The sequence below is a fragment of the Narcine bancroftii genome, chromosome 5 (assembly GCF_036971445.1).
Source record: "Narcine bancroftii isolate sNarBan1 chromosome 5, sNarBan1.hap1, whole genome shotgun sequence".
NCBI lineage: Eukaryota > Metazoa > Chordata > Chondrichthyes > Torpediniformes > Narcinidae > Narcine > Narcine bancroftii.
In genome coordinates this window covers 148,174,810-148,189,791 of record NC_091473.1, presented here as the reverse complement: position 1 = coordinate 148,189,791, position 14,982 = coordinate 148,174,810, and the positions used below count along the sequence as shown (strand labels likewise).

At 43.9% G+C, this 14,982-nt stretch overlaps 1 protein-coding gene across 8 annotated transcripts in view; it reads left to right on the top strand.

Moving 5' to 3' along the window:
* The window catches only part of adgrl2a (adhesion G protein-coupled receptor L2a), a 905,078-nt gene that overhangs the window by 204,225 nt on the left and 685,871 nt on the right, over nt 1-14,982 (top strand). For all 8 annotated transcript variants that reach the window (XM_069939357.1, XM_069939367.1, XM_069939363.1 and 5 more), the window contains one exon: nt 4,573-4,708. The gene's annotated coding sequence lies outside the window, so the exon portion shown is untranslated. The remainder of the gene's footprint in view (nt 1-4,572; nt 4,709-14,982) is intronic.

The following is a 14,982-nucleotide window of genomic DNA, read 5'->3' as shown; positions in this document are numbered from 1 at the left end:
TCACAAATTGTACATAGTTTTCTCTAAAGGGATACAGCTTTCGATCTCTGCATTCCATCTTCCCATATCTACATACAAGTCCGACTTCCAGTCACTGCAATACATTTCCTCGCTCCTGCCAATGCTATTTTAACAAATTTAATTTGATGCATTGGCAATTTTAATTCGGCTCTTGTTCCTTTTATGTTTCCCCTTAGAAACAAGTTTGGGTTTAATGGAAATAATGTGCCCGTAATTTGTTCTAAAAAGTTTTGAAAATCCACCCAGAAAGATTTTACCTTAGGACAAGTTGAATGCAAAATGAACCTATCTCTTCACCACACGTCAAGCATTGATCTGGTATATCTGATTTCATTCTATTCAGTTTCTGTGATGTTAAATAGAACTGATGTAAAAAATTATATTGATTTGTCATACTATCATGACCAAGATGTAGCCATCTTTGCTCATACAATTGTGAGATTTAAATCCAACTCCCGTTTCTGTCTGGATTTATGCACGCCCTGTGTATACTGTTACATTCATTTTTAATTGCATCATTGCCACCACTGTGGTCCATTATTGCTACTCCTCCCTTTGTTGATGTTGTTTGAAGGGCTTCCCCTCAGTCTCAGACAGTCTACAGTCTGTGGTCCTTTCCCATAGTGCCCTCATATTGGCTGCGCCAAGACTCATGTACCCCTGCAGCCTGGAATATGCCAATCTACCGACAAGTCTGTGTGCTGAAAGACCAGTGGGTTTCAGGCAGACCAAAGTGCGCCATTCACCGACTCGATGGTCTTCCAGCAGTTCTAACCGTGTGTGTGCGTCCATGGGAAGAGCCTGTAGATCAAAGTGCCCTCTGTCACACTGCTGTGGATGAACTGTGACAAAGACCCTTCTCCACGCACTCTTAGTGAATCTGTATTCTGCCAAGAGGTGGGCGTCTGTACCGTAGTCATCTCGGGTACAACGTGTGTTGTGGGTGATGTTCTGGTTGTACAAGAAGGATCTAACCACGAGGGCTCCTCTCCCTGCTGCCAATGTGGCATTCCACCAGATGACTGAGTAAAGGTACAGATTTATTTTCCCCAAATATATACTTTATTCACAATAAATTAATTAGAAAACAAGAAAACCATTCAAGACTCTTTACATTCATATCGATATAGTCTCATTAATGTACATTTTAGTAAACATTACAATTACAATTAGAAGACTGCAGAGCCCACCTCACTGACAAAAGAGAAAGGAGGAAAAACCCAACACCCAACCCCAACCCACCAATATTCCCTTGCGACCGCTGCAACCGTGTCTGCCTGTCACGCATCGGACTTGTCAGCCACAAACGAGCCTGCAGCTGACGTGGACATTACCCCTCCATAAATCTTCATCCGCGAAGCCAAGCCAAAGAAGAAGAAAAGAACAATAGAGTACAGTACTCTACCGCAATCTACTGTTTACTAGTATTTAGTAGACTAGCTGAGTTCATTTGAACTGTATTTCGGATTTCAGATTTCTTGTCAGAGTACATACATGATATCACATACAGCCCTGAAGATTCCTTTTCCCTGCAGGGACGGCAGAATTACCACTAATTGGTAGTGCAAAAAAATAAACTGTACACTGCGTAAAACATGTAAGCAAACAAAGAACTGTAAACAAACTGACTGTGCAATACAGGGAGAACAAAAAGAAAATCAATAAAGTGCACAAATAAGGAGTCTTTAAATGAGTCGCTGATTGAGTTTGTCATTGAGGAGTCTGACGGTGGAGGGGGAGCCGCTGTTGCTGAACCTGGTGGGGCGAGTCTTGTGGCCCCGAGACCTCTTTCCTGATGGCACCAGCGAGAACAGAGCGTGTGCTGGGTGGTGAGGGTCCTTGATGATTGCTGCTCCCCTCCGACGTATTCCCTGTCGACGTCCTCGATCGTGGGGAGGGTTTTGCCTGTGATGTCCTGGTCTGTACTGGTACTGTTTACTAGTATTGTACATTTTAGTAAACAGTACAGTAGGGTCCTAGTAAACATTTCAGTGAATAGGACAGCACTAGTAAATTTCTTGTTCGGGTGCAACAAGTAAGTGCATCTGCAAAGCAAGAAAGAGCAGTTGTAGACGTCTACATTAAATCACCCAGTACAGAAAGAGATAATAAATATGAAGGACAAACAGATAAATAGTTACAGCTATACAGTGCAAGAAAAAAAGTAGTGTTTCAATCGTGCAGATGGGTCTTTTTTTATAGTCCTAGAGCAGTTAATGTTAAGGATTTGTAATGAAAATTATAAGGCCATTGACATACACATAAGTACAGTTATAAAGCACAAAATTCTCACTTGCTGCAGCTGCACAGGTAGTTCTGTAAAAAAGATATTGGCAATAGTCTACTTTAAATCACTCCGGTATGGAAAGAGATAATATAATGGAAAAGAACATCAATATTCGCAGCTCGTGCAAGACAAGAAGTTTAGTAAAGAGTGCGGACCGTAGTATTGAGAGGAACAGTGAGGGAGGAGTGAATCTGTGGAATTCTCGGTGCAGTGAAGCAGTGGGGACTGCCCCATCAAGTAGGGGAAGCACTGCGTGGGAAACAGGCGTGTAAGGGGAGCTGAGGGCGTGGCCAGATCAGCCGCCGTCTTATTGAATGGAGCAGCAGGGCTCGGCGGGCCGCACGGCCGACTCCTGCTCCTATTTCTCAGCCCCGGGTGTTCCACCTTCTCCTTACATAATGACAGCCCCGTCAACCAAAGACCCGATTTTAAGTCGACCATTAGCGACGCCTTGTGCAAGGGATCCTGCGGTGAGAATCATCCATTTGGGGTTTCTTTTGGAATATTTTATTTAAAATGTTCCATGCATGTAGTTAATTATTATTAAAATGATACAGATATCAAGAAGCAAATTAAAATTGCATACATCATGTTTTTCAAACCCCCACCCCAAAAAAAGCCCAAAGCCCCCTCCCTCCCAAGAGGACAATATAGAGAATAATATAAAATAGCTTTATAGATATTTAAAAAGGAAAGAAAAGAAAACATCTTTGGATTGCAGAGAAATACGACATCCAGCAAGTATCTCCAGATCTATCATAACCAGTCAGAAAAGAATCTCGCGAGTCTAGAGACTTAGGAAGAATATAATTAAAAACTTAATCCCAATATTTAGGTGTACGGGTGCCAAATTTGTAAAAACATAGGATATTTATTCCTCAAATTATAGGTCATTTTTTTTCCAAAGGAATACAACTTTGCATCTCTGCACTTTGGCATAGCCAGAGATAAATCAGATTTCCAAATAATGGCAATAAACTTCCTCACTACTGATTATTCTAATTTAAGGAATGCCAATCCATAGACTGATAATTTTAGTTTTGGTCTCGTACCTTCAATTTTCCCGAATAAAAATAAATCAGGACTTTGCGGAAATGCAATTCCTATAACTTGTTCCAAATAAAAAAAAATCTGCCCGAAAGGGCCTCACTTTGGGACAAGCCATTTGGGGTTCTTGAAAGAGACGTACGCCTCTCAGCTTCAAGATGCAAAGAGTAAACTAAACTATGAGGAAAGAGTGACAAGTATGTGTCGGATTACACATTGAACTCAACTCTCGAAGGGGTTAGGTAATTTCCCCCCCCCCCATCAGTCGCTCTTTCACTGTCCATTTTGCATCGGCGGTTGATGCAAAGGCCAATGGACTGTGAGAGGTTTAAATGTTAAATCTCCCTGGCTGCTCTCCAGGTGGCAAAGTGAAGGTTTAATGAAAGTTTAGTTGTCATAAATGATGATATTACCATATTCTCTCCAAGGGAGATTATGTGCAAATTTCCCAGGAGCAATACAATGAATGAAAACGCTGAGGTCAATGCAAAGTCTAGACTTTGGTCTAATAGGGTTTATAACCCCTAACCTATGACCCTTGCTACTACCCTCTAATATAATAGCCAAGACACATCAGCGAAACTGTGGGAAAAACTCCCGGAATGATCCAGTCGGTACTTCTTTCAATTGTTTTTAATTGTGAGAGCTGACATTGTAAGCTTTGAATTGTCACTCCTGAGAGGAGGTGGAAATGCTTAAAGCGACAGTCTTCACAGAATCCACTATTGATTTGAGAGCTGGAGTGCAGTGGAGAGCGAAGACACAGAGAGAGAGAGAGAGAGAGAGAGAGAGAGAGAGAGAGAGAGAGAGAGAGAGGGATGGTGATTGTTTTCATTTTCATTGTGATCATTTTGAAGTAAATGATTTGGCACCCTGGGATTTTTTTTTTGGTCCTGCCTTTCCCTCTCCTCTGATAAGAGAACAAAATGATGTGTTTGAAGGGAACAATTCCCCTGAATTCATTTGCTGAGGTTCCTTCTGTATCCCTTCATGCTCAGGGAGAAATGGCAGGAATCATTAATAACGTTTCCTGTCAGCAACAAAAGATCCTTGGCGGCTCTGGTGTTTAATCAGATGCATTCACCTTTCTGCTACCAAGCTTTTGTGCTGCTCTGATTTCCCACCCCAGGTGCTGTGTAACTCTAAGAAGCAGATTGTTGTGGAAACAGGATGTGCCTATGTATTGGAACTGATCGGCAATTTCTCATCTTAATCAGAGCTTTTTCCGGCTGCGAAAGGGCCACTCTGAAGTTGGGTTTGTGATATCTGGCCAAAGTCTTGGACAGGGGGCGCTGTTGCACAGATCAGAACCACTGAGCCCGGAGTGAAGATGGTTGCGGCGAGATCTGTGCGGTAAGTTTCAACATTACCTTGTGTTGAGATGATGCTTATCGAAAAGAACCTGAGTGCATTACATGTGACGTACTTTGGCTTGACGGAGCGCGACTTTCAATGTGAGCTCAGTCCAGCCATGATCTTGGGGAGTGGCATGGAGGGAGTTGGCCACATAGCCCTTTCATCCTGGTCTGCTTTTGTAAGATCCTGGCTGATTCCATTTTCGTCCTCAGCTTCAGTTCTCTATTTGCTCCCAGAAACTCTCTCTGCAATCTTTCTCAACTTTTGAGTGTATTCATCTACTGAGTTTCAAGGTTCCCTTTATTGTTGCATAATAACACATTAAATATGTAACATACATAATATACTTTAACTTTTGTCCGTCGGAAGGCAAACAAAGAGTTGCCATGAGCATTGTCTGGTGCCTCTAACAACAGGAGAAAGAGAGGCAAAAGAGAGTCCTTTCAGAATCACTGAATGTCCATAGATTCACCTCCTGAGCTATCTGAGGCAGACGATTCCATGGATTCACAACCTAATGAGCAAAAGAATCCCTCCTTATCTTCATCTTAAATAGATCACTTTCTGAAGCAAGACTGCCAACCAGTTCAAGGTTCCCCCATTCCTTCCCCCCCCCCCACCCCTGTCAAGAAAAACCTGAGCATCCACCTTGCAAAATCTTGTATGTGTGTAGCTCCACAGCATGCTGAGCAACTCATTATTGCAGGGGGAAAGAGCATGGCAAGACTTGCTGGCATGGGCAAAGAAGTTGCCAAAACGCCAGGTAGGTGGGACTAGAGGAGATCACTTAAAATCGCTGTGGACTAGAGGGGGCGTGATGGCCTGCTTCTGTACTGTAATTGTTATATGGTTAATGGCCATCCTCAATAAGAAAGAATCTAACCATCTTCCACACATAGTCAATGGAATTACCATTTGACATCCCCTACCATCAGGAACGGATCATGTGCAGTGCACAAATGTGTGGGAGAAACTCAGCAGGAAGCAGAGTATTGAAAGGAAGCAAAGAGCAACCAATGTTTTGGGTCTGAAGCTTTCATCAGAGCAGGCAGGCCCCTGCATAAAATAAAAGATGGGGGGAGGAGAGGAGGGGAAAAGGGAAAGAGGGAGACGCACAGACCCACAGGCAAGAGGACATAGGTGGATATGGGCGGGAAGATGGAAGAGAAAAAAAGCTGGGAAATGATAGGGGGAAGGGGATAGCTCTCTGAATGGAGAGGGAAGGGGTGGGGAGTTGGAGGAAGGGAGAGAGAGGAATGGGGAAAGAAAGAGAGATGGGGAGGAGCCTAATGGAGCAGATGATAATAATGACATCTGGTTGGAGACTGCTAGGCTCAATATCAGGTGAGGTTCCTCCCACTTACAAGTAGCCTCAGTTATTGGCCATGGGCAAACAAGTCAGAGGGGGAATGGGGTGCAAAATTAAAATGGATGGCCACTGGGGGGGGGGGGGGGGGGCGTCCCATTATTGCAGCGCACAGAGCGAAGGTGCTCAATGAAACATTCCCCCGGTCTACGTCTAGTCTTCCTCGAGATGCTGCGTGACCTGCAGAGTTTCTGCAGCACTTTTGTGCATTCCCCTACAATCACAGCGTCTGCAGACTTCCCTGTTTAACTCCCAAGAGAAAGAAGTCATGGTCGGTGAACTAGGCCACTGTCACATTACAGTCATGCATTGCTTCCATGCTTAGGGCAGGCCTCCTCAGCTCTTCCAGCACATGAACAGCGGATTCCTAATGTCATCTTGTGAACTCCTTCTCGAGTGGCATGGTTAGACTAACAGTTGGAGCAAAACATGCAATGGCAACAACCCGGGTTCGAATCCGCCAATGTCAGTAAGGATTTTGTATGTTCTCACATTGTCATAAGACAATAAGTCATATGAACAGAAATAGGCCCATTGCGTCTGCCCCGCTACTTAAACATGAGCTGATCCACTTTCCCCACTCAGCGCCACTACCCACCCTTCTCCCCATAACCTTTTGATGCCCTGGCTAATCGAAAGCATATCAATCTCCACCTTAAATACACTCAATCGACCCGGCCTCTTCAACCACCTGTGGCAACATACTCCACAGATTTACCACCCTCCGGCTAAATAAATTCCCCAGCATTTCTGTTCTAAGCAGATGCCCTTGAATCCTGAAATTGTGCCCTCTTGTCCTAGACTCTTCCACTATCTCCCACAAAGGAGGAATACAATGTATTTCTATATCTACCTTGTCCACGCCTTTCAACATTCAAAATGCTTCAATGAGATCTCCCCTTGTTTTTCTAAATAACAGAGATGGTAAACACCCTTCAAATGACAACCCTTTCATTCGTTGTGAACCTCCTCTGAACCCTCTCGAATGTCAGCACATCCATTCTTAAACAAGGAGGCCAAAACTGCTCACAATTCTCCAAGTGAGATCTCAACCATACAAAGCCTCAGCATCATGTCCCTGCTCTTGGAGTCCATTCCTCTTGAAGTGAACGCTAGCATTGCATTTGCTTTCTCCACCACCAACCCAACCTGGAAGTTTACCTTCAGGTGATCTTGCACGATGACTCCCAGGTCCCTTTGCATCTGGGTATCTTCAATTTTCTCTCCACTTAGAAAATTGTCTGCCCATTTATTTTTTTTCGACCAAAGTCCATGACCGTGCACTTTCCGACCTTTATATTTCATTTGCCCCTTCTCTGCCCATGCTCCTCATCTGTCCAAGTCCTTCTGTAGCCTCCTTGTTTCCTCAATGCTAGCTGCTCCTCCACCTACCTTTACATCATCTGAAAACTTGGCCATTCATTCCATGATCCAAATCATCAATATACAACATAAAAAGAAGCGGCCCCAACACCGTTCCCTGTGGAACACCACTAGTAACTGGCAGCCAATTAGAATATGATCCCTGTATTCTGACTCTCTGCTTTCTGCCAATTAGCCAATGCTCTACTTGCACGAATAAGTTTCCTGTTTCACCACGGGCTCTTATCTTGTTACGTGGCCTCATGCGCGGCACCTCGTCAAAAGCCTTCTGAAAATCCGAATACACAACATCCACTGCATCTCCTTTATCGAGCCTGCTTGTTACTTCTTCAAAAAAATTCCAATAGGTTTGTCAAGCAAGATTTTCCCTTAATTAAATCATGTTGGCTTTGGCCTATCTTGTCATGTGCCTCCAAGTATTCCATAACCTCACCCTAACCCTAACCACTGACATCAGGCTTTCTGCTGCCTCCCTCCCTTCTTGGATCGTGGAGTGACATTTGCAGTTTTCATGTCCTCTGGAAACCTCTATTGATTCCTGAAAGATCATCACCAATGCCTCCACAAACTCTACTGCTGCTTCTTTCAGAACCTGAAGGTGCAATCCATCTGGTCCAGGAGACATCCACCCTTAGACCATTCAGCTTTCCATCCACCTTCTCTCTTGAAATAGCATCTGTACTCACTTCCCTTCCCCTGATACCCTTCGACACCTGGCACACTGCTCGCGTCTTCCACAGTGAAGATACATACAAAGTTCTCCAGTTTCCTTCCACCCTTGAAAATGTATGGGGGTTGAAGGTTAATTGGGGTATTTGGGCTCATGGGTTGGAAGGGTCTGTTACCATGCTGAATGTCTAAATTATTACATGAGACAAGAATTCCCAGGAGTCTGATGTGGCATTGCATTTTTTTTGTTAAGGCTTTGAGCACATCTTTGAATCTTTTCCCTGTATTTGCCTCCTCCTATTTATTTTTTTTTAAATTTAGACATACAGCACAGTAACAGGCCCTTTCAGTCCACATGCCCGTGCCACCCAATCACTCCCCATTAACCTACAACCCCCGGTACGTTTTGAACAGTGGGAGGAAACTGGAGCTCCTGAAGGAAACCCATGCGGACACGGGGAGAACGTACAAACTCCTTACAGACAGCGTGACATTCGAAACCAGGTCCCGATTGCTGGTGCTGTGGCAGGGTTGTGCTAACTGCTAGGCCAGCCACGCTGGAGCTTAATCAACACTGTCTACGGCTGTAGTAAATCATCTTCTGACACCCTCACCCCACCACCCCCACAAAGACTTTCTGCCTTCTCCAAAACAAATGTTGAGGAGTACGATGTATCACTCTCCACTTGTCCAAAAACAGGTGCAACTCCAAAGATTCTCAGGCAACGCGCAAGCATGCTGGGGAAACTGAGCAGATCACGCAACATCCATGATAAGCAATTGCTCACCAATATTTCGGGCCTAGGCCCTTCATCAGGTGTAAGAGAACAGACAGGCACCTGAATAAAAAAGTTTGGTGGGGGGGGGTGCGAGAAGATGATATTTAAGGTGAGAGAAGAAAGATTTAACAGGGACCTGAGGGGAAACCTCTTCACACAGAGTATGTGGAATGAGCTGAAACACGAAAGTCTGCAGCCGCTGTGATTGCAGTAAAAACATTGAAATGATGGAGGGACTCAACAGGTCTCATAGTGTCCATAGGAGGTAAAGATATATAGTCAATGTTTTGGCCTTGAACCCCATGCCCAATACTTCCTATAGATATGCCTAACCTGCAGAGTTTCTCCAGCACATTTGTGCATTGCATCTTGTGACGGATTATGTTATATTTTCTATTGTATATAGATATGCTTTAAAGGAGATAAATTGTGGCTGTTTTTTTTAGGAGATAAATTGTGGATGTTTTTTTAGTCACATATAAACACTTCAAAATAGATCTAATTTAAAATGCTGGAGCTCTGCTCAAGCCAGACAGTTCAGGCTCCGGGTGCCTTTGCAAAAACTTTGAAGGATACCTATAAGGACTTCACAAGTAGGTGTTAATTGGACACACTGTGGAGTAATGGATTATTGTTTTGGAAAGTAACAGATGAACGGACTCAGAAGATTAGGTCCGGAGCCACAGTCTGTCTGAGTGTAGTTGGCTGTTCTAAGAGGGTCATGTAGTTTCCTCTGAGTGTGAGAGAGAGAGAGAGATCAGTTCTATAGTTCAGCATCTGGAACTGGAAAATGATGAGCTGGCAAACTTGTGGAAAAACCCCATTTTGAAGATGGGTTGCTAGTTCTTCGATCAGCCTGGTCAAAGCCCTTGTGGTCCATACAAGAGGAGAGGACTGGCTGCATAATGTTTCACTTGAAATAAGGGAAACAGAAAAGGAACTCTGTGGTGACCCGAAAGAAAGAGGTTATCATCTGGAAAACCCCGATGGGGCAAGTTTCTTCAGCAAGATACTGAAGTGGCTGCTCAAAAGGGATCATTTGTGGGTGTCCAACGAGCAACAAATCTCTCCCTGAAAACCGACAATGACCTTTCTGAGCACCAAAGCCTGGTGAACTTCATAAATGTTAAATTCTGTGGACAGTATACGAATTACCTGCAATCAGTGAACTTGGAGGAGTGAGAAGTGAGATTGGACTGTGAATCAAAGAACTTTTCTGAACTTGTATACACACATTACATAGAATTAGAAGGGGGTTAAGTTAAGTTCATAGTAATAAGTTAAAGTTTGATCCTGTTTTCATGTTTAAAGATAATTAAAAGCAACTTTTGTTTAAGTGACCACTTGTGAATTTCTATTGCTGCTGGGTTTTGGGGTCCTCTGGGCTCGTAACAACCTGAAACGTTGGTTCCAATTCTCCTTCCCCAAGATTCCCTGTGTTGTGATCTGATGTCCAGCCCTTGAAGAGCATTATCACTGTTAAAATAAAAACATTTTACTTATTCAAGCTCAGACTATAGGTTGTACAGCTTATTTTGGACAAATGTTTGTAAGTCGCTGGTGAATTTTGAATGAGAGTTTGCGACATGAGAGTGCTCTATCGAGAAGTACTTTCGGAGAGAATTCCTTATCTGATGAGGAAATACGATGATGGGCAAAGAATACAGTGTGCATTACTGAGGCTGGTGGTGGGGGCTGGTTATTTTGGAACACTCAGCAGACTCTTAGATGGACACAGGGATGTAAGGAAACTGGAGAGTTATGGATGTGAGGTAGGGAAGGGTTAGATTGTTGTGGAGTCTTCTGGAGCTCACACAAACCCTCTGAGACTCTACTAGTAAATAAAGAATATTATTTATTTTTACGTTATGTGTATACATACTGGTTGTCTGTATGTGTGTTATGACCAGATGTGTGTCTGCGTGTTTTTGTCCCGAGGACCGGAGGACTCTGTCTTGTCGGGTTGTAGATAAGAAACCTGAAGTTGGAGTTGAGGTTTCCGCAGATCGGTACAACATCACGTGCTGTAATTTTCGTTGTCCTCAAGAACACACCACAATCGCATAACCCTCACGAAAACCCTGTTTTCTTGTCAAGTGAGGAGTTGATTCAGAACTTTTGAAATTAACCATTAGAAATCTATGGCAACAAATGATGAGAAACCCGAGTGTTATTTACTTTGGAGTTTAATTCAATTTTAACCTCATTTCAATTCTTTGATTTCCATGTGTTTTGTTAATATAATCCATGACTTATGTTTAATTGATTGAACTTTTGAAATCCCCTTCAGCCTGTCAGATTTCAATGGGGCCAGTTATGTGAAGGTATCAGTGGTGTCTAATTCGACTCGAACTTGATTTTGTTTCTGACCCTTTCACCTTGTCTATTCGTTAACTGAACCTTTTTGTACAGGTTATGTTTTCCATTTGCTTCCTTTTGTCTCTCCCTTCATTCCCTCATCTTGTCCCAGTTTAGCTTTTTCTTCATTCTGTCTGCTTTGAAGGTGTTATTGCTTCCAGGAGGGATACACAGTGCTTCCCTTCACACTGCCGAGGTCAGCATTTCACACGTACATCAGTAGAGAGAGATTCAGAGCCTTTCACCCCCTCCCATGCCAACCATGTGCACTAATCTTCCATTAATTCTGCTTTTCTATTGGAACTGTAGAACACTACAGCACAGAAACAGGCCCTTTAGCCCACCTAGACTGTGCTGAACGATGGTTCTGCCTCATCCCATTGACCTGCACTGCATTCCCACCAACTAAGCCCAGATTCAATTGCCCACTGATGCAACAGGAGCAATTTGCAGTGGCTCATCAACCTACCAACCCTATACATTTTTGCGATGCAGAAGGAAACCAGAGCACCCTGGAAATGAGGGACAGGGAAAAATTTAAACAGGTCAGGATTTAATCCCTGGAGCATAGAAGAGTGAGAGGAAATTTGATAAAGGGACATAAAGTGATGAGGGGTAAATGCAAACAGGCTTTTTTTCCACTGAGGGTAGGTGAGATACAAGCCAGAGGACATGGGTTAAGGGTGAAAGGGTGTGGTGATAGGTTTCCTCCATTGTATATGGTTATCATTGTTGGTTGTATATATGGAGCCGTCCCGCCCACGGATGACTCAAACCCTATGACTCCATAAAGGTCGAGCCACCTCTCCCTTGCCGCCATTCCTATCCTGCGAGATTTTTCTGTGTATTAAAGCCTATCGTTTCCTCAACCTAGTCTTTGTGGTTACTCCAACAGGTAGTGCCTTACAAAGGGAAAAAGTTTAAAGGGAAAATTAAGGGGCATTTCTTCACACAGAGGATGATGGGGGTGTGGAACGAGCTACCAGCTGAAGTGGTGAACGTGAGCTCAATTTTCACATTTAAGAAAAATTTAGACGGGTACATGGATGAGAGGGGTATGGAGGGATACGGTCAGGGAGCAGATCAGTGGGACCAGGCAGAATATTAGTTGCTCTGCTGTCATGTTCTATGGTCACCCGGAGGAAAACCACATGCTCCCAAGGAGAACCTGCAGACCTGATGTAGGCAGTACCTGAGGTCAGGATTGAACCCAGGACTATGGTGCATGAGACAGTGGCTCTACCACCTGTGCCACTGAGCTGCCCCTACTTCCTCCTGCTTTCATGTATTAATTAATGAGGGAATATTGTCATGGACATAAGTACAATGCACAGATACTTCTAAGGTAAGATGTACCAACTACAATAAATTTCCACAATATTCCAAGACAGAGAAAGAAAACAATAGAATAATAAATATTCACAGTTGCCGTTAGCACAAGCAAATCTTTTGATGTTCCCAGGCTAGTTTATGATCAGGGTTAGGGTAATGCAGAGAGGTTCAGGAGCCTGATAACTGTGGGATAAAATCTGTTCTTGGACCTTGAGGTGCCAGACCTTTGGCTTCTGTACCTTCTGCCCAAGGTAGCAGTGAGAGGAGGTTGTGACCGTGATGTGATGTTGGCTGCCTGCTCGAGGCAGTGCTTGACAGCGATCTCTTCCATGGATGGTGGGGGTCAGTGACTGTGGTGGAGCTGACTCGATTTGTCACGTACAGCATCCTTCTGCATTCCTGGAATGTCACGTTACCAAACCATACTATTCTTTAAGTTAGATGGGATTTTTTTCCAATGGTAAACAGCTGTTCATTTCCGCAGTCCATGAGTAGAGGGGAGTCGGACGTCCAAGTGATCGCAATACATTGTTTCACTACCGCCAGTGCTATTTTTATAAATAAGATTTGATATTTGGTCAATTTGTCGCTTATTTCCATGAAATTACCTAATAGATGTACTCCGGGTCGCCCATGAAGGCCACTCCTGTTATTCTGGGTTGATTTTTCTGCGATTTCTTACCAAAAACGGTCTCACTTTCTCGCACGACCACGTGGCATGTAAAAAAGTTCCTGTCTCAGTCCCACATCGGAAACACATCTCTGAAATTTCAGCTTTTGATCTGTGTAACTTTTGTGGAGTGAGATATAATTGGTGTAAAAAAAATGATACTGAACCAATCCATAGAGGAAGTAGGAACAGGAGTAGGCCAAAAATGGCCCATCGAGCCTGCATTTATAATGGATGTCATGCTGTCCTTGCACCAATTTGACCAGCTTCTTTCTGAAATCACCACACCCAGGTCCAACTCCCAACTTTCACTCGACCTCTACAGCCCTGGTTTCGCACTTTCGCTCTGGAGAGCAGAGTACACTTTTGTTATAAATATGGGTGAATTCCCCATCCAGACTGTTCATTCAGTCTCACTCATTTCAAGTGGGGTCAACGTCGGTCCCCATCTTTCTCTTTAGAGTGATCTAAGCTGGAGAAAACAGAAGATTCCATTGGCCACTCCGTATTTGTGTTTTAATTGTTCAAAGGACATAAGAGTTCCTTCCATGTATCCTTGATATCTTATACCTTGTCATACCACAAATTTAATATTCCATTGCCCATATTCATAAGCAATAACACATTTTTACGCAATGGTGCCTTATTGATCTCCCTACTTTTTTTTCCTGTAGATCCATTAATTTCTTGCCATGTTCTAATCGATCTATTAGAATGGGATTATCCATCTTTTTCTTTAGTGATTTGAAGCCCCATTTATAGATAAAGACCTTTGCTTCCAGTACATTCCCATTTGAACCCAAGGAAGGGGGTGGGGGGGGCGGAGAGAGGGTGTCTACAAATTTTCATGCTTTACTTAAGACTTCTAAGAAGACTGGTAACAAAAGAGAGACATTGGAGTGCCACTTTCAGAGTTACCTCGATGTGCTGGCTCCAGGAGAGATCATCTCCCAGAATCTGGAAGGTACCTGCCATCTCCACCACCATCCCCTCGATGAAGACGTCCCTCAGCCTCCCCATCTTAAAATCCTTGGTCTTGCCAATTTTGAGAGCATGGTGGTTGTCCTGGCACCACTCATCCAGATTCTCAATCTCCATCCCTGATTCTGACTCACCTTTTCCAGTTGTTTATCCAACAATGGCGGGGCGGGGGGGGGGTTCATCAACAAATTTATAGTTGCATTTGTTATCGGCTGATGATGTGAATAACTTCTTCCATTTTTTAAATAAGTTGTGCATCTTCGAGAGGTGGGTCTTCCATGTCCTAGCTCCAAGGGTAGAACAAGTTCACCCCACCGTGAACTATTATTCAATAAAAGTATGGCCAAACATCTCCACCAATTCTACTTCCCATCCATAAGATATAGGAGCAGAAGTAGGCCATTCAGCCAATTGAGTCCATTCTGCCATTCTATCATGAGCTGATTCATTCTCCCACTCAGCTTCACTTCCCTCACTTTGATACCCTGACTCTTCAGTCTCAATGACCTGGCCTCCACTGCTGTCCATGGTAGCAAATCCCAGAGCTTCACCAGCCTCGGGCGGAGAAGTCCCTCTGCATACTGGCCGGCTGCATCACAGGGAGGTACGGTTGCTGCAGAGGAATGGACAAGTGACTGGACCATAAGAGTGGCAAAGAGGATCACTGGAGTCTACACACCCTCCTCCCCCAACCTCCATCGACGGGATCTCCAAGGATCATTGTCTGGAGGGT